Source organism: Pelodiscus sinensis, chromosome 3, assembly GCF_052426305.1.
Source record: "Pelodiscus sinensis isolate ZL-2025 chromosome 3, ASM5242630v1, whole genome shotgun sequence".
Classification (NCBI taxonomy): Eukaryota; Metazoa; Chordata; order Testudines; family Trionychidae; genus Pelodiscus; species Pelodiscus sinensis.
Window position 1 is genome coordinate 9,364,709 of NC_143054.1, and position 27,993 is coordinate 9,392,701.

General features: G+C 45.6%; 2 long non-coding RNA genes across 2 annotated transcripts; both read right to left on the reverse strand.

The window, feature by feature from the left end:
- Positions 1-5,773: 5,773 nt before the first annotated feature.
- Positions 5,774-7,303, reverse strand: LOC102452239 (uncharacterized). Its single transcript, XR_332357.4, has 3 exons — positions 7,163-7,303; positions 6,881-7,011; positions 5,774-5,988 (listed from the first exon to the last, which is right to left on the reverse strand). It is a non-coding gene; the product is annotated as an uncharacterized LOC102452239 (long non-coding RNA).
- A 7,058-nt stretch (positions 7,304-14,361) lies between these two features.
- On the reverse strand, positions 14,362-17,970 carry LOC112546499 (uncharacterized). The gene is made up of 4 exons (XR_016349035.1): positions 17,833-17,970; positions 15,330-15,420; positions 15,046-15,176; positions 14,362-14,630 (listed from the first exon to the last, which is right to left on the reverse strand). It is a non-coding gene; the product is annotated as an uncharacterized LOC112546499 (long non-coding RNA).
- Positions 17,971-27,993: the final 10,023 nt, after the last annotated feature.

The following is a 27,993-nucleotide window of genomic DNA, read 5'->3' on the forward strand; positions in this document are numbered from 1 at the left end:
TTTCCCATTTTGTTGCACAATGACTTCATTTGGTGAGATCTTTTGAACACTTTTCACAGTCTGCTTTGGTCTTAACTATTTTGAGTAGTTTAGTATCATCTGCAAATTTTGCCACCTCACTGTTTTTCCAGATCATTTATAAATAGGTTGAATAGGACTGGTCCCAATATGGACCGTTGGGGAACACCACTAGTTACTTCTCTCCATTCTGAAAACTGACCATTTATTCCTACCCTTTGTTTCCTGTCTAATAAATTATATGGGCTGGGGGCAGTCTGTGCTGTATAGGAATTAGGGCCCACCTGTACAACGGGGCTGGGCAGAGAGCGAAGATAGCTGTCAACCTGGAGGGAGGAAGAAGGCACCTGCCAGTAGAGGGTGGTGGAGAATGGAGAAAGCCCTCACAACCCAGAAGGACCAGGGGAGAGAGAGAAGACCTGTGCAAGCCAGAGGAGACCAAGAGGAGAGAAAAGGCCCCTGCTAGATGAGGAGGGCTGGGGGAAGGTAGAAAGCCTTTGCCAGAAGGGGAGTTGTGAGGGAGAGAAGAGCAAAGTCCCGCCACATGAACCGCACCTGCTCTGAGCCTGCGCCACCTTCTGTACCCTGTCGCATGACCCCAAGTGTCTGCTCCTACCCAAATTCCCACTGCACCTCCCACCCCACCAGTCACCTGCCCCAAAGGACGTGGGCAACACTGAGTGTTTGCCTGAGGCATTGAGATTCGTGCTGCCATTCTGGTTCTTCTGCTGGAGCCTGCTGCACACGGCCATGTCTAGAAGATCAGGGGGGGAAAAAAGGGCCCTCGTGGTGATGAGGTTTGGGAGATGAGGGGCAAAGAGAGAGGAAATGCACGCCCTGGAGAACTGTCATGGGATGTCATCACTGTGAAGCCATGTGGTGAATGATCCTAACTCCTTTGACCAAAAGCTGATCCTGAGACTCCTCCTTAGGCAGCTAAAGATTTGGGTAAGGACGAAGGAACATGTAAAGATTTATCCAAATGATTTTAGGGAAAGACAAAAAATTAGGTCTCCTGGTCTCAGAACACCCCTGGGTTTAACAAATGAAGGTGGCCTTTTATATTATTTATATGTCATTTTTTTTAAAAGAAGGGATTTCTATAGAAAAGAAATCACTAAATAGCCCCTGAATGTCAATCGAAACACACACACACACACAGTTGTAATCATAGAATCATAGAATTATAGGACTGGAAGGGACCTCAAGAGGTCATCGAGTCCAGCCCCCCGCCCTCAAGGCAGGACCAAGCTTTGTCTACACCATTCCTGACAGATGTCTATCTAACCTGTTCTTAAATATCTCCAGAGAGGGAGATTCCACCACCTCCCTTGGCAATTTATTCCAATATTTGACCACCCTGACAGTTAGGAATTTTTTCCTAATGTCCAATCTAAACCTCCCTTGCTGCACTTTAAGCCCATTACTCCTTGTCCTGTCCTCAGTAACCAAGAGGAACAAGTTTTCTCCTTCCTCCTTGTGACACCCTTTTAGATATTTGAAAACCACTATCATGTCCCCCCTTAATCTTCTTTTTTCCAAACTAAACAAGCCCAGTTCATGAAGCCTGGCTTCATAGGTCATGTTCTCTAAACCTTTAATCATTCTTGTCGCTCTTCTCTGTACCCTTTCCAATTTCTCCACATCTTTCTTGAATGCGGCACAACAACCTGCTACTTCTATTAAATGGAGAAGAATAAACTATTTGAGGTGGCACAATGGCTCCCTTGTGAATTTTAATGGTTGCAAGGTTCATTGAAGCCCAGAAGTAAAGCATCCAAAGACTTTAGTAGCCAGGTGTCCCAGTGTCCTGTGAGAAGCAGGTACTTGGTACCAGAGCTCTGAAAAGGCTCTTAAATACTGACTGTTTAAACAACTCTCCTCAGTGAACTGGAAGCCGAAATAATGTCAAATATAGTGCCCATCTATACAAAGGGGAATAAGAACAACTCAAGAAGCTACAGACCGGTCAGCTTAACTTCAATGCCAGGAAAAAATACTGGAGCACGTAATAAAGGAATTCATCTGCAAACATCTGGAAGAAAATAAGGGGTTAGGTAACAGCCAGTATGGTTTTATAAAGAACAAATCATGTCAAATCAATCTGGTAGCTTTTTTTGATAGGATAACAAGTCTTGTAGATAAGTGTGAAGCAGTGGATGTTATACCTAGACTTTAGTAAAGCATTTGATATGCTCTTGCACAATCTTCTTATCAATAAACTAGGGAAGTACAAACCTACATGGTACTACTATCAGGTGGGTGCATAACTGGCTGGATAACCATTCTCAGAGAGTAGTTATTAATGGTTCACAATCTTGCTGGAAAGGCATAACAAGTGGAGTTCCTTAGGAGTCTGTTTTGGGACCAGTTGGCTGTGTCTACATTGGCATCCCTTTCCGGAAAAGGGATGCTAATGAGACCAGTCGGAATTGCAAATCCGCGGGGGATTTAAATATCCCCCACGGCATTTGCATTTACATGGCTGACGCTTTTTTCTGGCTCGGGGTTATGCCGGAGAAAAGTGCCAGTCTAGACGCGATTTTCCAGAAAATAAACCCTTTCCGGAAGATCCCTTATTCCTGATTTTAAAGAGGAATAAGGGTTCTTCTGGGAAAGGGTTTATTTTCTGCAAGAGCCCTGTCTAGACTGGTGCTTTTTTCCAGCAAAGTCCCGAGCCAGAAAAAAGCGGCAGCCATGTTCATGCAAATGCCGCGGGGAAAATTTAAATCCCTGGGGCATTTGCAATTCCGACTGGTCTCATTAGCATCCCTTTTCCGGAAAAGGGTGCCAATGTAGACACAGCCCCTGGGTATTGGTGACGGGGAGGGGTTTTCCTTTTAGGTTTCTCCTTCCCTCCGTATTTCTCTTCTTCTTAAGCTTCTTTTCCCCCAATTCCTTTCTTCCCTCTTTCCACTAAAGGGTGTGTGTGTGGAGGAGGCGGGTTACTCTTACTGTAGGAGGCCCTCACAGAGAGGTTGGTGGTGACCTGGACCATCCTTTGGTACATCTTCTGAGACCCCTCTGCCTCCTACGTCTCAGAATCTCGATGCTGATTGGCTGAGCAAGGCGGTTATTGACAGGAAGACTCAGGTCTTTTTGTTTTATTTAAAAGCCACACAAATAAGTCACAAGCCATCATGGACTGGATTGATTGTGCAGCTTCTCTGCAATTATTGTCTCTGCACAGCTCCCAGTTCCCTCTCATGCACCTGTTCTTCTCAGACACTTGCTGAATGGGAACTAGGAGGAATTGTTGGTCTGTCGCTCGTGTGAGAGTAGGGGTGTAAAATCCCCTTTAACTTATTAACTGGTTGACTGTTACGTTTAACTAGTTACCCAGGATGGGGGAGGGGAGTCACTCTGGCTTTTTGGCACTGGTAACCCCTTTACATCTCTATGAGGGTGTATCTAGACTACATGCCTCCGTCGACGGAGGCATGTAGATTAGCCAGATCGGCAGAGGGAAATGAAGCCGCGATTAAAATAATCGCGGCTTCATTTAAATTTAAATGGCTGCCCCGCTCTGCCGATAAGCTGATTGTCGGCAGATCGGGGCAGTCTGGACGCGACGCGCCGACAAAGAAGCCTTTCTTGATCGGCACAGGTAAACCTGGTTTCACGAGGCTTACCTGTGCTGATCAAGAAAGGCTTCTTTGTCGGCGCGTCGCGTCCAGACTGCCCCGATCTGCCGACAAACAGCTGATCGGCAGAGCGGGGCAGCCATTTAAATTTAAATGAAGCCGCGATTATTTTAATCGCGGCTTCATTTCCCTCTGCCGATCTGGCTAATCTACATGCATCTGTCGACGGAGGCATGTAGTTTAGACGTACCCTGAGAGTCCCATGTTCAGGTCAGTGAGTGTGTCCCAAGGGGCGGGGTGGGGGCAGGACACCAACCTTGCAGGGAAGGGTGGGGTGTGTGTGCGGCAGAGACATCACAAAAGCTGTTGCGGGACCTCAGATGATTAGGGGAAGGTGGTGGGGAGATGGTGACCTCACCCAGAGACTCTGAGATCAGCCAGGCAGGAAAGAGGAGCCAGGTGAACACAAGTCAAGGACTTCCCCTCCATGGCTTTGTGGGAGGCCATCCCGGAGAGATGGTGCTGGAATTACTTTGAGACCAATCCCCTCTGGTGGTGACCCTGGCTGGCTTCTGAGTGATAGGCTCACGCCCTTCACCCCTCCCATGTCCAGCCCCCAGTCAGATCCAGGAATGAGTTGTGTCACCTTGATGTGTCTATTGATCCTGGTCTGCCTCTCTCCCACACAGCATGTCAACTCCTGCGCTGGGCCCAGAGTGTCCCAGGGGAGAGCCACGGCCATAAGGAGCAGCAGGAGCCTGGTTCTGATTCACCATCCCCCTCCTTGGATTGGATTTAAGAGACCTCTCCCCCTCTCCCTGACCCCAGGCAAAGACAGGCGGCTCCCACAGGCTGTAGAACCTCCAGCTGCAGGGACTGTGGGGTGGGCGTGTTCCCCTGAGGCAGGCAGAGCCAGAGCAGGGAAGGAATTAGACTTCTGTCCAGTTCATCTTCTCCGGGTTCAGTGGAGACCCTGGGCCTTTAAGGTTCCTGCCTGGCGTTGGGTCCCTTCTTGTTCTTCTGCAGGAGCTGGGGGTGGAAGTCCATGTCCCTTTGCTCCAGGACCCCTTGGGAAAGAAATATTCCTGGCCCCGGGGAGATTGGGAGTGGACAGGAGAATACTGATGGAGCCCCCCTCTCTTCCCTTCTCTTCGACCTTAGCACCAACCTCACCTAGGGAAGGTGGTGGCTTAGCTGTGATGGTCCATGTGTGACCCAGCCCAGGACATGAGCCAGCTGGCCAGGGAGGGGATTTCCCGGCTTTGCAAACTGCGGGGACCCCAGAGGTAAGGAAACTCGCTGGGAAATGAGGCCCACTAGAACAGTGACACTGATAGAGGCCAGGCAATGGGATCCCTGCAGGAACAATTCACCTCCCCTCTGAGACTGTCCCCCAGTGGGTAACGGGAGCCCTGTCAAAATGTGCCACATCCCCTGAGATGGAGGAACCCCGCACTGAGCATTCAGTGGACTGAGCCACTGCCTATAGGGCCCCAGGCTGGGACCTGGTGGAATGGGAGGGCCCAGCCCCACTACCCTCCCTCTGCAGTGCTCCGGAGCAGAGGAAAGCCCGCAAACCTGTGGACTAGGCCACGGGGCCGTATTTACCCTGATATGGGGAGCCCTGCAAGGACTAGGCCCCTGGGCGTATTTACCCCAACTATGGCACCTTCCATTCCACCAGCCACCTGCCCTGAAGGACATGGACAATAGTGGATATCTCGGGCATCTGGGATTTTTGCTGCTGCTCTGGTTCCTGTGTTAGACCCTGCTGCACATGACCATTTATGGAAAAAGAGCAGGGGGAAAGGGGTCCCTTAGGCTGGGGAAGTTTGGGAGGTGAGGGGAGCAAAGAAAGGAAAAGTCTGCCCTGGAGCACTGCCACGGGCTGTCAATACACTGCAGCCACATTGTGCTGAACCCAAGTCCTCTGACCACAACACAAACTAAAGAGCTTCGTAAAAAGCACAAAGGAAGAGGTAAAGATGTATCCACGTGGTCTTAGGGAAAGACACAGAAATGTACGTCCCCTGGTCCAGGAACACTCCCATATAGATTTAACAAATGAAGGTGGCCTTTTTTTAATCTGTAATTTTGTTTAAAAGAAGGGATTTCTGTGGAAAAGAAATAGCTAAATAACCCCAAAATGTCAATCAAAACACCCACACACGTTTGTGATGCAGCACTACAACCAGCTATGTTTATGAAAAGGAGAAGAAGAAGCTATTAGAGGTGGCACAAGGGCTCCCTTGTGGATTTTAAGGTTTGCGAGGTTCTTTGCAGCTCAGAAGAAAAGCGTCCTATGACTTTAGAAGCCAGGCATCCTCTGCCAGATTCCCAGGAATCCTCCATAAACCTTCTCTGCGGCTAATGCTCAGACTCTGATCTACAAAACAAAGAAGAAACATTCACACTCTAGGTTTCTATCCATTAAAACAAGAACAACAAAACATTTCATCTCAAATGCTTCCTCGTCACTGAACAGTGAGTGCAGATACCCCAGGCTGATGCCAGAGTAGGAGATGCATTTTCCAGGCTGCAACAGGCTGCTACAGAGTTGTAATGAACATAGTCAGTTGTATTGAAAAACATGAGTCCAGACTGGCCAGTTTTTCCGGAAAATTAGCAGCTTTTCCAGAAAAACTTGCCAGCTCTCTACACTGGCCACTTGAATTTCCACGAAAGCACTGACTTCCTACTGTAAGAAATCAGTGCCTCTTGCGGAAATACTATGCTGCTCCCGTTCAGGCAAAAGTCCCTTTTGCACAAAGCTTTTGTGCAAAAGGGCCAGTGTAGACAGCTCAGATTTGTTTTCCGCAAAAAAGCCCTGATCGCGAAAATGGCGATCGGGGCTTTTTTGCGGAAAAGCACGTCTAGATTGGCATGGATGCTTTTCCGCAAAAAGTGCTTTTGCGGAAAAGCGTCCGTGCCAATCTAGACGCTCTGTTCCGAAAATGCTTTTAACTGAAAACTTTTCTGTTAAAAGCATTTCCGGAAAATCATGCCAATCTAGACGCAACCGAGCTGTCTGCCCACCTGGGTCCCGAAGTAAATGTGCCTGACTTCTGAACATGGGTCTCCCCTCCCTGTACCTCTAACTCTCCAGTAAAGGAAACAGAGTCTCATTTTCTAACAAAAACCCATCCTGTAACATTCCCCAAATGTAAAGGGACAAACAACAAATATAGTTCTTGGGTGATTCATATTGAATTTGCTGGGGAGTTATTAATGTGGCTATAAATATGATGTACAGTATCACATGTGGATTCTGAGCTTACCCTGCTCCATCTACAGCAGATCCTTCCACGATTGCAAATTCCAATCCTTTTATAAGGGTAGTAACATTGACGGGCACAATTACCTGCAGCCCTTTCACATGCTCGGTCCCTAGTGTTAAACTGGGTGAATCCTGCACAGGGAAAAGAGTCAGATCAAGTCCCTGCTAAAATCCATGCTATGGTAGAAAAGAAGTTGGGAAAATATAATACAGTGTTCTAAAATTTTAGAGCAGACTCACAAACGTCTCTCTACATTATCCCTTCATTTCATTATGCTCTTACCTGGGGAGCTTTGCAGCACCAAGAGGAAGACAGCAAAGAGAAGGTAGAGAATCTTCATGGCTGAAGGTTGGCTGAAATCCCGAGGTTGCTGGAGAGAAAAGACCCCAAGTTAGAGATCATATGGAACTTCTCTACTTATGGGCTGCTGGGGGTTGCGAAATGTGGAACTGTTGAAATTTTGTTTTGAAACACTGTACGTTTATCAAGTCTGTGCTGCAATTGGTTAATAATAATGATTATTATTTGTTCACCTCCATAAACGTTCCTGGAGAATTGCAGGAAAAGACAGTTAAAAATTCCTTTCCTTGACTAGTTGCAATTTGCATATTTCCACCTAGAAAACATATGGAAATGTTTAAAAGTCCTGTGAAGACAAAGAAATGCTTCCCAATACATTTAAATGAGGGTCTAATTTCTGAGAGAAATTCTAGACCACAGCTGTCCCTTGGAAACTTTGACAATAAAGGTATGTCTACACTGCAGAATTTTTCTGGAAAAATGGCCATTTTCCCAGAAAAAGCTACACTTCTATGTACACTGCTATAGCATTCTTTGGACAGAAAGTCAAAAACCAAGGAGTTTTTCTGACTGTGGTAAACCTCTTTCTACAAGGAAGAAACCTTTTTTTGAAAGAGCACTTTCAGAAAAAGGCATGTGTGGAGAGGAAAGAGGGATTTTTTTTTTAAAGAAAAAGCCTCCAGGAAAAAGCACAGGTGCCCTGGTGGCCAAGCTGTCCATAGTAATCACAACTTAAATGTGAGATAGTGCCCAATCAATTACTTTTTCGATGCGCCTTTTCTGTGAGGACACTCTCTTCTGGACAATCTTCTTCTGAAAGAAGCCTACAGTCGAGACATAGCCTAAGTGTATGCATCTGTTTGTTTGTTATGTACAATAGTTAATGAATATTTCACATGTGTTTGGGGAATTTTTTAATTTCACACATCCAAGCCAATAAACAGAGGCTAAAAATCATGGTTAAAATGAAAGATAAAATAAACAAAATTTCCCTCAAGGTGTGTCAGAAAGATATGGGTCTGGAGTTATTTTCCCTATATATTCAAACTAAGGAATTTTACCTTTAGTAAAATGCGTAAACCCTGTATTTTTTTCTCTCCTCCCACACGCTGCATACCAAGCATGAGCTTTAACAGTAGGCATCTAAGATGGAGACATATAATTTTGATGCATCAAATATGTGGAGGACACTGGTACTTGCATTTGACCAGCTACACTTCCGGATTTGTTTAATTCTACTTGGAAGAAGCTACCTGGAAGTGACTGGGTTTCCGTTGTGGCCAGGTATATTTCTGAAAATGTCTAAGGGTGCTATGGAGGCTTGGACACCCGAAACTTTCTTGTGGGATTCATGGAACCCTTTTAGAGCTTCACAAACATATTTATGGGTGTGTCTAGACTACTGGCAGGTGCTTTTGCGGAAAAACTTGCCAGCTGTCTAAACTGGCTGCTTGAATTTCCGCAAGAACACTGACGATCTCATGTAAGATTGTCAGTGTTCTTGTGGAAATGCTATGCTGCTCCCATTCGGGCAAAAGCCTTCTTGTGCAAATGCTTTTGCGCAAGAGGCCCAGTGTAGACAACTCATTATTGTTTTGCGCAAAAAAGCCCTGATTGTGAAAATGGCGATCGTGGCTTTCTTGTGCAAAACCGCATCTAGATTGGCACGGATGCTTTTGCACAAAAAGTGCTTTTGCGGAAAAGCGTCTGTGTCAATCTAGATGCTCTTTTCCGCAAATGCTTTTAATAAGCATTTGCGGAAAATCATGCCAGTCTAGACGTAGCCCGTGGGTCCATCGACGGAGCCATGTAAAGTAGTTTACTCAGCATAGTCAAACCATTAAAATAAAAATGGTTTCACGAGGCATACCAGAGTGGTTGACAAAGGCTTCTCTTGTCGACCGTACCGCATCTAGACTACCACGCTGTGTTGGATCAGCTGATCATCGGCACAGTGTGGCGGCCATTTTTATTTTAATAAAGCAGGGATTATTTAAATCTCTGCTTCTTTGACTATGCTGAGTAAACTATTTTACATGGCTCCATCCATGTAGTCTAGGCACACCCTAGAATACACCCTCCCCCCTTCTTCTACCTCTTTACTCCTATTTCTGACCATTCATTGTCACCAAATAAAAAGTGATTCTGGAAACATGCAAAATTTCCTTTGGTTTTCCTGCCTGCAACCACAGGCCAGTGGTTTCCCATTCTCTCTTCTCTGAATAGTGGGAATGAGACGAGGCTTTAAGAACAGTTTTGGAAAACAGCTGCTAGGCTTCTTTCAGGTTTACTTGGTCATGTCTCAGAGCAGGAAGCTGGGCTTGATCACCCACTGAAGCCCCTTTCATCCTTCCATGGCTAGGATTCTGACAGACTTTATACACAGAGTAGTAACAGAGATGTAGCCGTGTTAGTCTGGTGTAGCTGAAAAAAAAACCAGGACTATGTAGCACTTTAAAGACTAACAAGATGGTTTATTAGGTGATGAGCTTTTGTGAGCCAGGTCCACTTTTATTTCTCCGGGTGGGTAATTGATAAATCTCTACCAACATTTATAAACCTCAATTACCCATCCGGAGAAATAAAAAAACAAATTAGAGCTAGACAAATACCCAGAAACCATCTACTTCAAGACAGACCCAAGAAAACCAACAATAGAACACCACTTGTCATCACCGATATGAACCCACTAATGAAAATCACATTCGTTCCCCAAGACCCCCACTCCTTTGAGGCCCCATCCTCTCTGTTCCCCTCCTCTCCATCACTTGCTGGGTTGAGACAGGAGGTGCGGGCTCTGGGGTGGGAATGAGGGATTTGGGTGTGGGAAGGGGTGAGAAGTGCAAGCTCTGGGAGGGAATTTGGATGCAGGAGATGGGGATGCTGGCTCAGGGAGGGTGCTCAAAGCTGGGGAGTGTTGGGCTCAGGTGGAAGGTTGGGGTGCCGAGCAAGTCACAGGCTTGTGGATGTGAGGGTGCAGGAGTTTGGGTTGGATATGTGAGGGGCTCAGGGCAAGGAGGCTCTGAGTATGATGGGCTCAGGACACTCATTTGCCAGTTTTATTCAATAAACCCAGTTTCTATTTTTGAACACACGTGTCTTTTGTTTGACATCAGGAAGGGGGTTAGGAGGGATAAGTGGAAGGACATGAGGGAAGAATGGGGCACGAGCCCCCGGTCGGGAGGACCGGGGTGGCTCTGAGGGCTCCTCGGGGTGGACGCTCTCCTGCAGGGCCTCCTGGATCCTGACAGCCCTCTGCTGGACCCCCCAGATGGCCACACAAGTGAGATGCAACCCCCCCCCCCCCAAGCCTCACTAATGTGGTCCCAACAGTGCTGGTGCGGGCAGGAGACAGGGTGCTAGTAGGATCTGGAGCCAGGGAGAGGGTGCTGCTGGGTGGCAGGATGCTGGCACAGGTGGTGGGGGTTTACAGGTTTACAGGAGCTGTCAACAAAGACTTCCCTTGTCAATCAATCCACGTCTAGACTACCACGCTATGCCGGATCAGCTGATTGTCGGCACAGTGCAGCAGCCATTTTTATTTCAATGAAGCGGGGATTATTTAAATCCCCGCTTCATTGACTATGTTGGGTAAACAACTTTACATGGCTCCATTGAAGGAGCCATGTAGTCTAGACACATCCCCTGAGTTTAACCCCTTAGTCACTGGATGTTGGCCAGCACTCCTCCTATTCATCACATGTCCCAAGAATTTTGCAGCAACCACTGTGGCTTAATATGTCTTATGCAAACTAGGATGATGGAATTTCACAGAGACAAAATTGTGAGCATTCCTAAGTTCCAGCCGTGGTTAGACATTTCAAATCTCCACTCAAACCAGGGCTCGTTGTGTTTTCTTTTAACCCTCCATTTCTCTGATTCTAAAAAATGTTACAGAAAGTATCTATCCTGACTTCAAAATTGGCCTCTATGAGACTGAAACAGCCACAGGGGAAAGAAACAAAGTCATGTCAAGTTGGTCAAAGAATGCAACAGAGGAAGGGCAAGGGGAAGTTGCCTGATGAAGAATGTTGTTGACCAGAGTTAAACCAGTACATTTTCGTTATATGTCCCAAGATATTTTGCACAAACTATGTGTTTTACATAATCTGGACTGGCGAATGAGGAAGAAAGAAAGAAAAAAAAGAAAAAAGAAGGGGTAACGATGAAGACTGAAAAGGGAAGTGTTTAGGGAGAGAAAGGAGAGGCGGGAGGGAGGCAGAGAAGAGGGTGCAGGAAAGAAAAAGGGAAGGAAAGGAGGTAAGAGCCACAGGAGTCAGGTGTCCACTCAGAGCTGCTTGATTACTTCCTAGTGCTGACATTGCAGCATTTTGCTATATAAATATCATGTTTTCTTCTTTAATGAAAGACTCCTATTATAGACAGATGCAATTTTTGCCAGTAGGGATGTATTGCTCCGTAGAGGTGCTCAGGGTGTGGTTCATTTTTCTTACACTAGTGAGTGGCATCTCGAGCCAATTCTCTTCTGTATTTTTCGGAGGAACCACTGGATGTTGACTCCACCTTTCTTGCTCCCTTCGTCACCTGACAGAAGTTGCTTTGGCAAAGCAGGACTGTCCGCTAATTACCAGGGCACAGTTAGTGTTTCTGTGCAATTATGGTCTTCTTCTGATGGTGCTCCCCATTCCCCTGCTAATCATTAGACATAATCAGAGATCAATGGGCCCTTCTTACAATAGGTGCCCCTCGTAAATAAAAATGTCTCCATGCAATTGTCTACAAGCAGCTTATCTGGCCTTAGTCAGACTTTATGACATGTTAGAAAACTTACCCAGGCCTGCGTCTGGCCTGGGATCATGGGGGCTACTTCGCCTGCTTGCTGTTTTTCCCCTGGGGCCAGCCTGGGAGCTTCATGGCTTGATTGGCAGCCACTCTCTAGGGGCAGCTTGGTGAGGCAGGGGATATGCTCCTAGCCAGTGACTGCTTCCCAGGGTTGGGCTGCTTGAGGCCCCTGGTGGTCATTCATGAGTATATCTCTCCCCACTATCAAACTCCTCCCTTTCTGTTTGATGTGAAACAATCACATTCCACATACATCCCAGGGTGTGTCTAAACTACATGGCTTCATCAATGGAGCCATGTAGATTAGGCTGATTGGCAAAGGGAAATGAAGCCATGATTTAAATAATCGTGGCTTCATTTAAATTTACATGGCTGCTGCGCTGAGCCGACAAACAGCTGATCAGCTGTTTGTCGGCTCAGCGCACTAGTCTGGATGCTTCCGCGCCGACCTGAAAGCCCTTTATCGACCTCCCTGTTATGCCTCATAGGATGAGGTTTACCGGGGAGGTCGATAAAGGGCTTTCATGTCGGCAGCGGAGCGTCCAGACTAGCGCGCTGAGCTGACAAACAGCAGATCAGCTGTTGTCGGCTCAACACGTTAGCCATGTAAATTTAAATGAAGCCGCGATTATTTAAATCGTGGCTTCATTTCCCTTTGCCGAACAAACAAATCTACATGGCTCCATCGATGGAGTCATGTAGTTTAGACGTACCCTCTGTGTCCTGACACAATCAAAACCTGACCATGCGTTGAGATATGACAAGATGGCGGTGAAGCTAAATTTGATGGTCCTCACTCATAGGCTATGTCTACACTGGCATGTTCTCACAAAAAGAACTTTTGCGGAAGAGTTCTTCTGCAAAAACTCTTCCACAAGAGAGCATCTACACTGGCATGTGCTTTTGCACAAGAGATGGACTTTTGCACAAGAGCATCCATGCCAGTGTAGACGCTCTCTTGCGCAAGAAAGCTCTGATGGCCATTTTTAACCATAGGGCTTTCTTGCACAAGAAATTCATGTTACCTGTCTACACTGGCTACTTGCGCAAGAACAGTTGCGCAAAAGGGCTTATTCCTGAGCAGGATCATCAGAGTTCTGGTGCAAGAAGCCCAGATTTCATACATTAAAACGTCAGTTTACTTGCGCAAGAACATGCGGCCAGTGTAGACAGACAGCAAGTTTTTACGCAAGAGTGGCCACTTTTGTGCAAGATCGCGCCAGTGTAGACACAGCCATAATGCTTAGGAGGAATTCTTGAAGAAATGGACACATGGACGGAGAGACACATGGACAGAGATTGTACAAACTCTCTAAAATATATGGTAGATAACTGGACTTGTTTTAGAGACTTTTGCTTTTCATTGGCTTCGTAACATATTACCTTCTGCAATATAAATCAAGGGTCTTTTTCCCTTTATGAAATATTAGTTAAACATGAGTATATATTACATGTTCACAATTATAACTTACGGTAAATAGATAGCATTTAGGAGTTGTTTGCAACACGCTTTGAGTTCATCTCTCCCTGACAGTAAAAACCTTAAATTACACACCCTTGTTTGAAGAATCATCTTTTTAGAGCTTTCAAATTTGTATATAGTTTTTTAAACTTTTATTGACAGCCTTACATTTTACCTCACATTTCCCATTAAAGCTATATACCTTGTACTGCCAAATTAAGTAAGACTTTTATTTACCCTATCTCTCTCATAAGCTTCTTGACACAAAGGAGATAACATTGGGAAAAAGATAAAGGGTATGGGGTCAGCTTAGCTAGAAACTGCTCCTATAGTGTAACCCTTCTATGAAAATCAGAAGCAGCCTGTGTAATTGCATATATTTTAAAGGTCCAGGCCTAAATCATTCCAAGGACTCTGGCGTATTCATGCATTCAAATGACATTATTGACTACTAGACCTCTTCACCACCAGCCCCATGCCCTCAAGGATGTGGCCAACACTGGATGTTTGCCTGAGGCATTTGCGATTTGTGCTGCCATTCCGGTTCCTGCTCTGGAACCTGATTTGATGGCACACGGCCCTGTCTGGAAGATCATGTAAAAGAAAGGGGCCTTCATGTGGGGGAGGTTTGGGAGGCGAGGCGAGCGGAGAGAGGAAAAACCTGCTCTTGAGCACTGCCATGGGTTGTCAATACTGCGCATCCACATTGTGACTGAACCCAGCTCCTCTGAACACAGCACAAACTAAGGGCTTCATAAAAGGATAAAGGAAGAAGCAAAGATTTATCCACAGGACCTTAGGGAAACTCATAAATACGCACGTATCCTGCTCTAGGAACACCCCCAGCTGCAGTTACCAATAAAGATAGACTTTTATTTCATTTATATACAGTTTAAAAAAATGATTTTTATGGAAAATAAATAGCAACATGATCCAAAAGTATCTGTCAAAACACTCTCTCACACACACGTTTCTGATGCTGCACTACAGCGAGCTACTTTTATTAGAAGTTGAAGAAGAATCTAGTAGAAGTGACACAGGGGCTCCCATGTGCATTTGAAGGTTTGCAAGGTTCTTTGGAGCCCAGAAGAAAAGCGTCCAAAGACTTTAGAAGCCAGGCATTGACTGCCAGATTCCCAGAAATCTTCCATTGACAATCTTCACTGCCATCGCTCACTTTCTGCTCTACAAAAAAGAAAGAAACTTTCATGCTCTAGGTTTATACCCATTAAAACAAGAACAAGAGAACACTGCATTTTCCCGTCACTGAATGGTGAGTGTGGATACCCTTGGCTAATGCCAGAGCAAGGGATTCACTTTCCAGTCTGTAACAGGCTGCTACAGAGTTTTAATGAACATAGTCAGTAGTATTGAAAAACATGAGCTGTCTGCCCACCTGGGTCCCGAAGTAAATGTGCCTGACTTCTGAACATGGGTCTCCCCTCCCTGTACCTCTAACTCTCCAATAAAGGAAGCAGAATCTCATACTTAACATGACAACCACAACAAATAATGTACTCGGGTGATTAATAACCCCACACTAAATTAGATATTTAAGTAAATATGATGTACAGTATCACGTGTGGGATCTGGAACTTACATTCCTCAATTTACAGCACTCCTTTACATTATTGCACTTTCCAATCAATAAATATGGTTCAAAACATTCACGGAAACAGTAACCCCCCGACTTCCGACAGTCACGGTACCCCTGGAAAAAACGGTCGAATCCTGCACAGAGAAAAAAGTCAGTTCAAGTCCCTGCTAAAATCCATGCTGCAATTTAAAAAAGAAGTTGGGAAAGTATGATACAACGTTGTAAAATCTTAGAGCATACTGACAAACGTTTCTCTGTATAGTCCCTTCATTTCATTATGCTCTTACCAGCGGAGCTTTCTGGCACCAGGAGGAAGACAGCAAAGAGAAGAAACAGAATCTTCATGGCTGAAGGTTGGCTGGGAACTCAATGTCACTGCTGTGAAAAGATCCCAAGTTACAGTGCTGCAATTGGTTAATAATAACGATTATTGTTCATCCAGCTCCATAAACCTTGCTGGAGAATATCAGGAAAAGACAGTTAAAAAATTCCTTTCCATAAGTAGTTGCAAAATATATATTTCCACCTAGCAAACATCAACTGCATGATTGGCGGTCCTCTGAAGCCTATGCAATGCCTCCATTTGCATTTAAATCAAAGTTTAGTTGGTGAAAGAAATTGACAACCACAGCTCTACCTGGGAAGCTTTGACAATAAGTGTGTGCATCTGCTTGTTTGTTTTGTACAATATTTAATGAATATTTTTATGTGTTTCGGGACACTTAAAATTTCTCCCGTCATCTTCTTCCATTTCTGACTATTGATTTATTTCATCAATAAAAAGTCATGTTGGAAATCTGCAAAATTTTATTTAGTTTTCTTGCCTCCAGCAAAAGAGCAATCACTTCTCATTCTCTCTCCTCTGAATACTGGGAATGGGATGTATCCACAAATGGTTCACAGTATATGTGGAGACCATTCACTTTCCCATGTTCGGTGCAGTAACGGATCAGTCTTGGTACACTCTGGTTTTCCTCCACCTCTTCCTGAGTGTCAGTAGCTCTCTTGGCTCCCCTTTCACCCGCCCTCCCTCATTCACCAGCTTCCCCCTCTGGGTTTGAATGCACAAACACACATAGGATATTGGTACAATGGATAGAGAGCAGGCACACCAGGCTGCCACACCTCTCTCCAGCTTGCTCTGGTTCCTGGAGCTCCTTCTGCAACAGGGCCCTTGCCTAAAGCCGATAAGGTCAGTGGGTGGCTTTTAATTGGTTCCACTGGGCAACACTATGGATTTTGTAATGTGCCACTCACTCTGGGTTGGGATTTGTCAATTGTATTTCCCTTAAATGTGCCCAGAATTAGAATAGAATACTAGGACTGGAAGGACCTCGAGAGGTCATCGAGTCCAGTCCCCTGCCCTCATGGCAGGACCAAATACTGTCTAGACCATCCCTGATAGACATTTATCTAACCTACTCTTAAAAATCTACAGAGATGGAGATTCTACAACCTCCCTGGGCAATTTATTTCAGTGTCTGACTGCCCTGACAGTTAGGAACTTTTTCCTAATGTCCAACCTAAACCTCCCTTGCTGCAGTTTAAGCCCATTGCTTCTTGTTCTATCCTCAGAGGCCAAGATGAACAAGTTTTCTCCCTCTTCCTTATGACACCCTTTTAGATACCTGAAAAAATGCTATCATGTTCCCCCACAATCTTCTCTTTTCTAAACTAAATAGACCCAATTCCTTCAGCCTTCCCTCATAGGTCATGTTCTCTAGACCTTTAATCATTCTTGTTGTTCTTCTCTGGACCCTCTCCAATTTCTCCACATCTTTCTTGAAATGCGGTGCCCAGAACAGGACACAATACTCCAACTGAGGCCTAACCAGCGCAGAGTAGAGCGGAAGAATGACTTCTCGTGTCTTGCTCATAACACACCTGTTAATGCTTCCCAGAATCATGTTTGCTTTCTTTGCAATAGTATCACACTGCTGACTCATATTCAACTTGTGGACCACTATAACCCCTACATCTGCTAACTAACTAACATTAAGGCTGTAGGACCTTACATGGAGAAGGAATTCAGGAATTAGGGATGAGGACAGCAAGGAAAGGGGGATGAATGAGGGAGAAGGAGGGGAGGAGAGAAAAGAAGGGGCATGGAGTGAGCCAACAGGCGAGAAAGATGAAAAAAGGGTTAAGGTGAAGACCGAGAGAAGAATGGTCAGGAAGAGAAAGGACGGGGGTGACAGGAGAGCAGGCAGGAGGCAGGAGAAGGAGGGAGGCAGAGAGGAGAGGGAAGCAGAAAGAAGTTCTGTGTGGACAGCGCTGCCACAGCATTTCAAAGGAGTCCAGAGGTCCCGGCTACCGCTGCTTTTACTGCAGCAGTGGTAGCAGCTGGGAACTGTGGATTCCTTTCAAATGCCAGGCCCTTCTGCAACTGCCTCTTGTGCTCCCCCATCAGTGGGCCTGAATACAGCCTCTGCCTAGTTGAGGCTGTGACAAGATAAAAGATAAAGGATTGAAGGGTTGAGACATGAGAAGACCCCAACACGAAGGTGGATGCTAGGGTCCCTTGCTGTCGTGTGGTTCAATTTATTTTAGATCCTAGGGACACCAGGACACTCCAGAGAGACTTAACCACTTCCTCATTTATTACAAGCCTTCAAGCCGTTAATATAGTCCTTTAGGTTTTAGAAGCCTTGAAAACAATTACTACATAAGTTCAGCCTTAAATAGTATAAGTTTTAAAAACAATTATTGCAATACAAAACAATAGAAAAGCAAGGAAGAGAAGAAGAAGAAGAAAAGGAAGAAGACCATATTTCAGCCTCATTCACTTACAGTTTGTCCGTCTTCCGCCTACAGTAGCAGGCAGGAGGTTCGTGGTCCCTTTGTCTCTCACGTGGTCCCTTTGTCTCTCACGTTTTGGGATGCTGTATCCTGCAGTGGTGTGAAGGGACTTTTACTTTTAGTTACAATGAGCAGGACCTGTGGGCCCATCAGTTCTTACTAAGCCCATTTTATAGCAAAGCATGACATGGTCGTTCTAATAATATCTACCAATTAATGACATTGCATGTAAGATACCTAATAACATCTTCTATTCAGGATGTTGCAAAACTATGTTCTTGGTTACAATTTTTTATGGCTGTCTCTGCTTTTTGCTTATCAGAAATAAGATGTACTAGTTTACTCCCAGTTTTCTTGGCATGATCACACTGTGCTATGCTGGATATGCATGATTGTGCCCAAACGTTCCATTCCGTCACAAACATTCCAGCCCCTCAACGCCCCAGCTTTGCACACATGTACCAGATTTGAGAGAGGCCTGGGTTTTGCTTTGTTAGAGATAAGTACTTTGGATAAAGCAGATTATGTTGTTTTGGTTATGACCCTGTTTGGAGGCTCCCCTACACTCTCCCTCTCTACCATGTTGAATCTGTGGCGATAGAGCACTTTGTCAGGAGTGTACCAATGTAACTGCTCTTGAATATGTGCCACATGAGACACCACACATCAGGTATAGAGACACAGAGCCAACCATACAAGCATTAACTTTGGTATACGTATTGTCGTGTGTTTCAGTTTTTAGATCCAAGTGAAACTAGGACACTCTAGGGAGATTTAACCACTTACTTAAGTACAGGAAGCTTTAAGCAGTTAATTTAATTAATTAACATACAATTTTAACCTTAAATACTGTGAATTCTAAAGCAATTAGAGTGCAAAGCAATGCAAAAGCAATTAAGAGAAGATTATTATAACACCATAATTAAACCTAGTTCACTTACACTTCACCCGTATGCTCCCTACAGTACAGGCTGGAGGTCATGGTCCCTTTGATTCCCATGCCTCGGAACGCCACGCACTGACATTATTGAAGTGAATGGTCTATTACATCTAGTTACAATGAGCAGGAACAGTGGGTGAATTCTGCTCCCACCCTCCGATCAGCTCTTCTTACTAAATCCATTTTATAGCAAAGTGAGTCTTGGTGGTTGTAATAATATCTACCAATCAACTTCATATTGTGTAAGATACCTATTATGCCAATATTTGAGGTACATCCTTCTACTTAGGATGTTGCAAAACTAAGTGCTTAATTAACAGGTTTATGGCTGTATTTGGAATTTTTCGCTTATCAAAAATGGGATGTATCAGTACCAGGTTGTTTCTGGTCTTCTTGACAAAGTTTCGCAGGACCATGTAGTCTCTGCATGATTGTGCAAAGTATTTCTGCCTCTCACAGCTTCCCCCGCCTTGTCTGCGTGCTTACAGGAATCAGACTTGAAACAGACCTTGGGTTTGCTTTCTTAGAGATCTGTACATTGGACAAGGCCAGGACAAGGCCTAACAATGTAAACATTGTTGTTCTGGTCAAGGGAGGGCTGTTCAGACTCACCTCCACTATGTATACATAACAGTACAGTTGAATGGGTTAAAATGCTTAATAATGCCCTAGGTGTGGGAAAAAACCCTGCAGATATATTGTATAAATATTCCCTTGCTACTTACTTTATATCTGCTGCCAGCTTACACAACTGCTTGTAATGGTGTCTAATTATAATGGACACCTGCCTTTTTAAAAAAAATTGGTTAATTGCAAAGGTTTGCATACTAACACAAGCTATGGGCACGCCTTTCTTGGTAGTCAAACCTCTCAAGGTTTGCAGGAGCAATTCAAATATTCCTACCACCTTGTATAGAGGCGGAAGGGTGACATGGAGGTTGTTAATATGGGAGGAATGAAATCCAGCACTGTCCCATTTCATGACTTGATGATTTAGCTGCCTCAATTTCACCAATTTGTTTTTCACTGTTTTGCACTGTTTTCAGGGCTATTAAATTTACTAATCTAGTTCCCAGTTGGGTATCTTCTAGGACTGCTTCTAGATCCTACTTTGCCCTTTGAGAATCCAGGTGTTGAGCATAGGATTAGCCCATCTATTACAATTGGGATGCATACAGGAAATATTAATATTCCATGTTAGTGTAATAAAATCCTCAATAATTCCAGGTGGAAATATTGCAGAATCTTTAGGCACAGTGTGACTGGAATGAGTGGGTACTTCTGCTGGGTTAGTGAGTTTGGTGGAGAGATAATACCATGCTGTGCCCCCACCATGCCAAAGTCCATTCATGCCCCCGTGTATATCCGAGTTGTTTAGCCCATTTTGTGTTTATTGTTTCCCCAAATGCCTGTTCCCAAATGCTTATTCTACTTGGATTTTTGTTACAATCAAGTGAGCCATTAATACCTGCAAATATAAATTTGAATGGAGAAGATAGGGCAATCAACTAGTTGCCTGAAGTGTTTGTACACTAATGCGAGAAGCCTGGGCAACAGACAGGAAGAACTGGAGGCCCTGCCCCAGTCCAAGAAATATGATTTAATTGGGATAACAGAGACTTGGTGGGATGACTCTCATGACTGGAGCACTGTCATGGAAGGGTATAGACTGTTCAGGAAGAACAGGCAGGGGAGAAAAGGAGGAGGAGTTGCACTATATGTAAGAGAGCACTACGATTGCTCTGAACTCCAGTATAAAGAGGGAGAAAAACTTGTTGAGAGTCTATGGGTTAAGTTTAAAGGAGCAAACAACAGCAGTGATGTTGTGGTTGGTGTCTGCTACAGGCCACCTAATGAGGTGGAAGAGGTAGATGAGGCTTTCTTTGGACAACTGAGCGAAGCTTCCAGATCGCAGGCCCTGGTTCTTGTGGGGGACTTTAATCACCCTGACATCTGTTGGGAAACCAATACAGCAGTACACAGGCAATCCAGGAAGTTTTTGGAGAATGTTGGGGATAACTTCTTGACACAAGTGCTGAAGGATCCGACCAGGGGCCGTGCACAGCTTGACCTTCTGCTCACAAACAGGGAGGAACTATTAGGGGAAGTGGAGGTGGGTGACAACCTGGGAAGCAGTGATCATGAGATGGTAGATTTCAGGATCCTGACCAAAGGAAGAAAAGAGAGTAGTAAAATACACACCTTGGACTTCAAAAAAGCAGATTTTGACTCCCTTAGAGATCTGATGGGAAGAATCACCTGGGATGCTAACATGAAGGGGAAAGGAGTCCGTGACAGCTGGCAGTATTTTAAAGAAGCCTTATTGAAGGCACAGAAAGAAACCATCCCGACGCGTAGCAAGAGAGGCAAATATGGTAGGAGACCGGATTGGCTTACAGGGGAAAACCTTGGTGAACTTAAGCACAAAAAGGAAGCTTACAAAAAGTGGAAACTTGGACAAATGACCAGGGAGGAGTTTAAATGTATAGCTCGAGAATGCTGGGGGGTTATCAGGAAGGCGAAAGCGCAAATGGAATTGCGACTGGCTAAGGATGTGAAGGACAACAAGAAAGGTTTCTACAGGCATGTTAACAAGAAGTAAGTGATCAGAGAGGGTGTGCGGCCCCTAATGGATGAAGGAGGTAACCTAGGGTGTGTCTAGACTACAGAGTTTAGTCGACAAAAGTGGACTTTTGTCGACAAAACTATACCTGCGTCTACACTACCGCTGAGTTCTGTCGACATAACGTCGACAGAACTCAGCAGTTTTGTCGACGCTGGTAAACCTCATTTTACGAGGCATAACGCCTTCTGTCGACAGAGTTTCTGTCGACAAAAGGTGTTATTGCATGTAAACTGTCCTTTGCGTCTACACTACCATGTCGACAAATCAGCTTGCTTTGTCGACAGAACTGAATGTAGTGTAGATGCTCTTTGTCGACAGAAGTTTTGTCGACAGTATCTGTCGACAAAACTTCTGTCGACAAAAGCCTGTAGTCTAGACGTACCCCTAGTGACAGATGATGTGGGGAAAGCTGAAGTACTCAATGCTTTCTTTGCCTCTGTATTCACGGATAAGGTCGGCTCCTGGACTTCTGCACTAAGTGACGCAAGATGGGATGAAGATGGACAGCCCGTGGTGGGTAAAGAACAGTTAGGAACTATTTAGAAATTCTAAACATACACAAATCCATGGGTCCGGACTTAATGCATCAGAGGGTACTGAAGGAGTTGGCAAATGTCATTGACGAGCCTTTGGCTATTATCTTTGAAAAGTCATGGAGATCGGGAGAAATCCTGAATGATTGGAAAAAGGCAAATGTAGTGCCCATCTTCAAAAAAGGGAAGAAGGACGATCCAGGGAACTATAGGCCGGTCAGTCTTACCTCGGTTCCTGGAAAAATCATGGAAGGGATCCTTAAGGAATCCATTTTGAGGCACTTGGATGAGAGGAAATGATTAGGAATAGTCAGCATGGATTCACAAAGGGCAAGTCGTGCCTGACCAATCTGATTAGCTTCTATGATGAGGTAATTGGCTCGGTGGACATGGGAAAGTCAGTGGATGTTATATACCTTGACTTTAGCAAGGCTTTTGATACGGTCTCCCACAATATTCTTGCCAGCAAGTTAAGGGAATGTGGATTGGATAAATGGACGGTAAGATGGATAGAAAGATGGCTAGAAGGCTGGGCCCAGCGGGTAGTGATCAACGGCTCGATGTCAGGATGGCGGTCGGTTTCTAGTGGAGTGCCCCAAGGTTCGGTTCTAGGACCGATTTTGTTCAATATCTTTATTAATGACCTGGATGAGGGGATGGATTGCACCCTCAGCAAGTTTGCGGATGACACTAAGCTGAGGGGAGAGGTAGATACGCTTAAGGGCAGAGATAGGGTCCAGAGTGACTTAGATAAATTGGAGGATTGGGCCACAAGAAATCTGATGAGGTTCAACAAGGACAAGTGCAGAGTCCTACACTTGGGACGGTATAATCCCAAGCATAGTTACAAGCTGGGGACCAACCAGTTAAGTAGTAGTTTTGCAGAAAAGGACCTTGGGGTTACAGTGGGTGAGAAGCTGGATATGAGTCAACAGTGTGCCCTTGTAGCCAAGAAGTCTAATGGCATATTAGGTTGCATTAAGAGGAGCATTGCCAGCAGATCCAGAGATGTCATTATTCCCCTTTATTCGGCTTTGGTGAGGCCACATCTGGAATATTGTGTCCAGTTCTGGGGCCCCCACTACAAAAAGGATGAGGACACATTGGAGAGGGTCCAGCGGAGGGCAACCAAAATGATTAGGGGGCTGGAGCATATGACTTATGAGGAGAGGTTGAGGGACTTGGTTCTGTTTAGTCTGCAGAAGAGAAGAGTGAGGGGGGATTTGATAGCAGCCTTCAGCTTCCTGAAGGGAGGTTCCAAAGAGGATGGAGAGAGGCTGTTCTCAGTAGTGACAGATGGCAGAACAAGGAGCAATGGTCTCAAGTTGTGGTGGGAGAGGTCCAGGTTGGATATTAGGAAAAACTATTTCACTGGGAGGGTGGTGAAGCACTTGAATGGGTTACCTAGGGAAGTAGTGGAGTCTCCATCCCTAGAGGTGTTTATGTCTCGGCTTGACAAAGCCCTGGCCGGGTTGATTTAGTTGGGATTGGTCCTGCCTAGAGCAGGGGGCTGGACTTGATGACCTTCTGCGGTCTCTTCCAGTTCTATGGTTCTATGATTCTATGATAAAACAAAGCTATTCTTGGGATGTATCCCCGGCATAGACATTAAGTTGTTGCAAGGGGTTAAGAGCCAATAAGTGCACCCTGCACTTATGGCAAAAACCCCTACACACCCGTTTCCAGGCATTATCCTATGTGTTATATATCCCAAAATGTTTTGCACAAAGCACTGTGGTCAAAAGTGTCTTATGCAAATTGGGATGACGCAAAATATGTTGCACAAAGGCCATGGAATTTTCCAGGGAAAAAAATGAAACCATTTGCTCCCTTATTACAAGTAATAATTTTGCCTTCACATACTGTTACCTTCTCATTGCTGTTGAAGATGAGCCACCCTGATTTAATTAGCAGTGATGTTACAGTCCCTGCCTTGTCTTTCTTTCACTTCAAGCATCTGAGTTGTATCTCACGAATATTTATGTTACAGTATATTTGTTAAAGCGGCGAGGAGTCCTGTGGCACCTAAGGGTATGTCTACACTACAACATTAATTCGAACTAACTTAGTTCGAATTAGTCAATTCGAACTAAGCTAATTCGAACTAACGGATCCAGACTAAAAAACTAGTTCGAATTAGCGTTTTGCTAATTCGAACTAGCATGTCCACATTAAGTGGACCCTGAACCGGGCTTAAGGATGGCCGGAAGCAGTGCCGGCAGGGCATCAGAGGAGGACTTAGAGCGTAGAGATGCTGTCTCAGGCTAGCCGAGGGCTGTGCTTAAAGGGTCCCGACCCCCACCCCAGACAGACAGTTCTCAGGGGTGCCCCGCTTGCAAAGCAGTCCTGGCTTGGAGTGCCCGGACTACCCACACTGGGCACATCACACCACTCGGCCATCAGCCCGGCTGCACTTGCCGCAGGCTGCCATCTGGAGAGAGGGGTCAATTGGGGGGCTGCAGTAGAGCTTCCACCCACAGAAGCCCGCAGAGCCAGCCCAGTCCTCCCCATCGGGGGCTCGTGCCCCATTCCTCCCTCACCTCCTTCCATTTACCCTTCCCTAGCCCCTCTTCCTGATGTACAAAATAAAGGACAATTGTGTTCAAAAATAGAATCTCTCTTTATTGAACAAAACTGGGGGAGACTGGGAAAAGGAGGTGGGAGAGGGGAAGAGAGAGGGTGGGAGAGGGGAGGGCAACTACAATGATGAGGGGTTTGGAACAGGTCCCATATGAAGAGAGGCTAAAGAGACTGGGACTTTTCAGCTTAGAAAAGAGGAGATTGAGGGGGGATAGAATAGAGGTCTCTAAAAGCAGGAGTTGGGTGGAGAGGGTGCATACAGAAAAGTTCTTCATTAGTTCCCATAATAGAAGGACTAGAGAACACCAAAGGAAAGGAATGGGTAGCAGGCTTCAAAATAATAACAGAAAGTTCTTCTTCACAAAGCAAAGAGTCAACCTGTGGAACTCCTTGCTGCAGGAGGCTGTGAAGGCTAGAACTGGAACAGAGTTTAAAGGGAAGTGAGATCAAGTCATAGAGTTTGGGTCCATGGAGTGGTATTAGCCAGGGGGTAGGAGTGGTGTCCCTGCCCAAGATTTGTGGAAGGCTGGAGAGGGATGGCACGAGACAAATGGCTTGGTCACTGTCTTCGGTCCATCCCCTCCAGGGTCCCTAGGGTTGGCCGCTGTCGGCAGACAGGCTACTGGGCTAGATGGACCTTTGGTCTGACCCAGGACGGCCATTGTAAGCTCAGGGCTCAGAGTCGGGGTCTCAGTGGACCCCCTTGATTCTCTTGCACACCTGCTCCTGGGTGGCCAGGCTGGCAGCTCTCCTGCCCAAGCCGGCCACTTTCCTGTGCCTAGTGCGGAGATCGTGGACGAGGTCCACGATGTCCGCACTAGCCCAGGCGGGTGCCCGCCTCTTGCGGTCCCGGGCAAGCTACCGGGAGCCGCCAGCCTGGTCTCGGGAAGAGGGGGAGGGCTGGGGGGCATTGGGTGGGTGGCTCGATCCGTGCCAGGTGCAGGGTCTGCTGGCTGGGTGCTGGCAGGCTTGCACCTGGCACGGGCACCGTAGCCAGCCCGTGCCCCTTTAAGGGGTCCGGGGCCGGGAGGGGGGCAGACGAGTTTCCCTGGTGTTGGCCAGAGTGGCCACCAGGGAAACCTGGGGAGGGCTAGCCTCCCACTAGTTCGAACTAAGGGTGTGTCTAGACTACATGCCTCCGTCGACGGAGGCATGCAGATTAGCCAGATCGGAAGAGGGAAATGAAGCCGCAATTAAAATAATCGCGGCTTCATTTAAATTTAAATGGCTGCCCCGATCTGCCGATCAGCTGTTTGTCGGCAGATCGGGGCAGTCTGGACGCGATGCGCCGACAAAGAAGCCTTTCTTGATCGACACAGGTAAACCTGGTTTCACGAGGCATACCTGTGTCGATCAAGAAAGGCTTCTTTGTCGGCGCATCGCGTCCAGACTGCCCCGATCTGCCGACAAACAGCTGATCGGCAGATCGGGGCAGCCATTTAAATTTAAATGAAGCCGCGATTATTTTAATCGCGGCTTCATTTCCCTCTTCCGATCTGGCTAATCTTCATGCCTCCGTCGATGGAGGCATGTAGTCTAGACACACCCTAAGTGGCTACACACCCCTTAATTCGAACTAGCTAGTTCGAACTAGGCTTAATACTTAATACTCGTTCACAAGGATTTCAACAACTTCCACCCCACCATCAACCTCAGTCTGGACCATTCCACACGAGAAATCCATTTCCTCGACACTACAATCAATTAAATAATGGACATATTTCAACCACCCTATACCAGAAACCCACCAACCTCTACACTTGCCTTCATGCCTCCAGCTTCCATCCCAGACTCATTTCTCAATCTAGTGTATACAGCCAAGCCCTAAGATACAACCAGATTTGCTCCCATCCCACAGATAGGCAATATGCAAATGAAGCGCGGGAAATTCAAATCCCGGGCTTCATTTGCAACTCCGGTTGCCTACATTAACCACCCTAGTTCGAACTAGGGTGGTAGTGTAGACATACCCCTTGTTATTACCTACAGTCCACCACTCAAACCCCTCCAATACATTATACACAATCTGCAACCCATCTTGGAAAATGATCACTCACTCTCAGAGGCCTTTGGGGAAAAGCCTATTCCCACTTACAGACAACCCTCCAACCTGAAATGAATTATTTCCGGTCACCATGCTACACAACCACATCATAAGAATCCAGGAACCCAGCCCTGCAATCAGCCACAGTGCCAACTCTGCCCACATATCTATATAAGAGAATTCATCACTGGAGCCAACAACATAAGCTACCAAATCAAAGGCTCATTTGACTGCACATCCAGTAATTTGATCTATGCCATCAAATGCCAGCAATGCCCCACTGGTATATATATATTGGACAAACTGGACAGTCCCTATGGGAAAGAATCAATGGACACAAATCGGATATACGTAAAGGGAACATACAGAAACCTGTTGGAGAACACTTAAATCTACCTAAATCACTCTTTAAAAGATCTCCAGGTGGCTGTCTTCTCACAAACCAGTTCTACAAGCCAAATACACTGAGAGGCATTGGAATTACAATTCATCCACAAATCCAATTCCTCCACTGATCATCTTCTCAATCGAGATTATGGATGGTTGGGACATTATCAGCCTAACATTCAATGTAGGTGCTTGTAGCTCTTTGTCTGTGTAGATTCTTGTGATACTACCTTCGTATCGAATTGCTATTCTTTGATCCTTATCTGCTTCTTTTTAAATATCCAATCTTCAAGTGCTTATAGATTACGAGTTCTGCCTACTTGTTTTTCCCTTTGATATTTTCATACCCTCTGTTCCTTGTTTCAGGCCCCTTCCTTTTTTCCCCTTTCCCCGTCTCCCTTCTCCCCTATTTACTTTGGGTCTGCACATCCCAAATTCAAAACTCTGGTCATCTGAAGAAGTGGGCTGTGCCTACAAAAGCTACATGTTTTGTTAGTCTATAAAGTGCTACCAGACTATTTGTTGTTTATTAGAGATATTGTCTGTGGTCTAGGTTACCCAGTTAGTAGCTGTTTGATAGTGGAGGAGAGTAGTTCTAGTTACATACAGTAGTTGAGCCATGGGAGGACAGGTCAAGTTGACAGATATCAAATGTGGAGCAGGAATTGTTTTTACATTTATTCTTGTTTCAATAACAATATGTTGACCTTCAAATGCTTCCACCATCCATAGGCATAGGATTAACAGCATCTGCAGAGAAAATTCAAAACTTTTCTCGGGGTTTTAGACACATTCCCAGCACAGACATTAAGTTGTTTCAAGGGGCTTAGACCCAATAGGTGGGCCCTGCACCCATGGCAATGAGGAGCCCCTGTCTCCAGGCATTAGCCTCGAGATCCATTTGTTATATGTCCCAAAACATTTTGCACAAACCACTGTGGCCTAACGTGTCTTATGCAAACTGGGATGTCACAAAATATTTTGTGCAAAGGCCATGGAATTTTCCAGGGGAACAAAATGAAACAATTAGCTCCTTTATTAC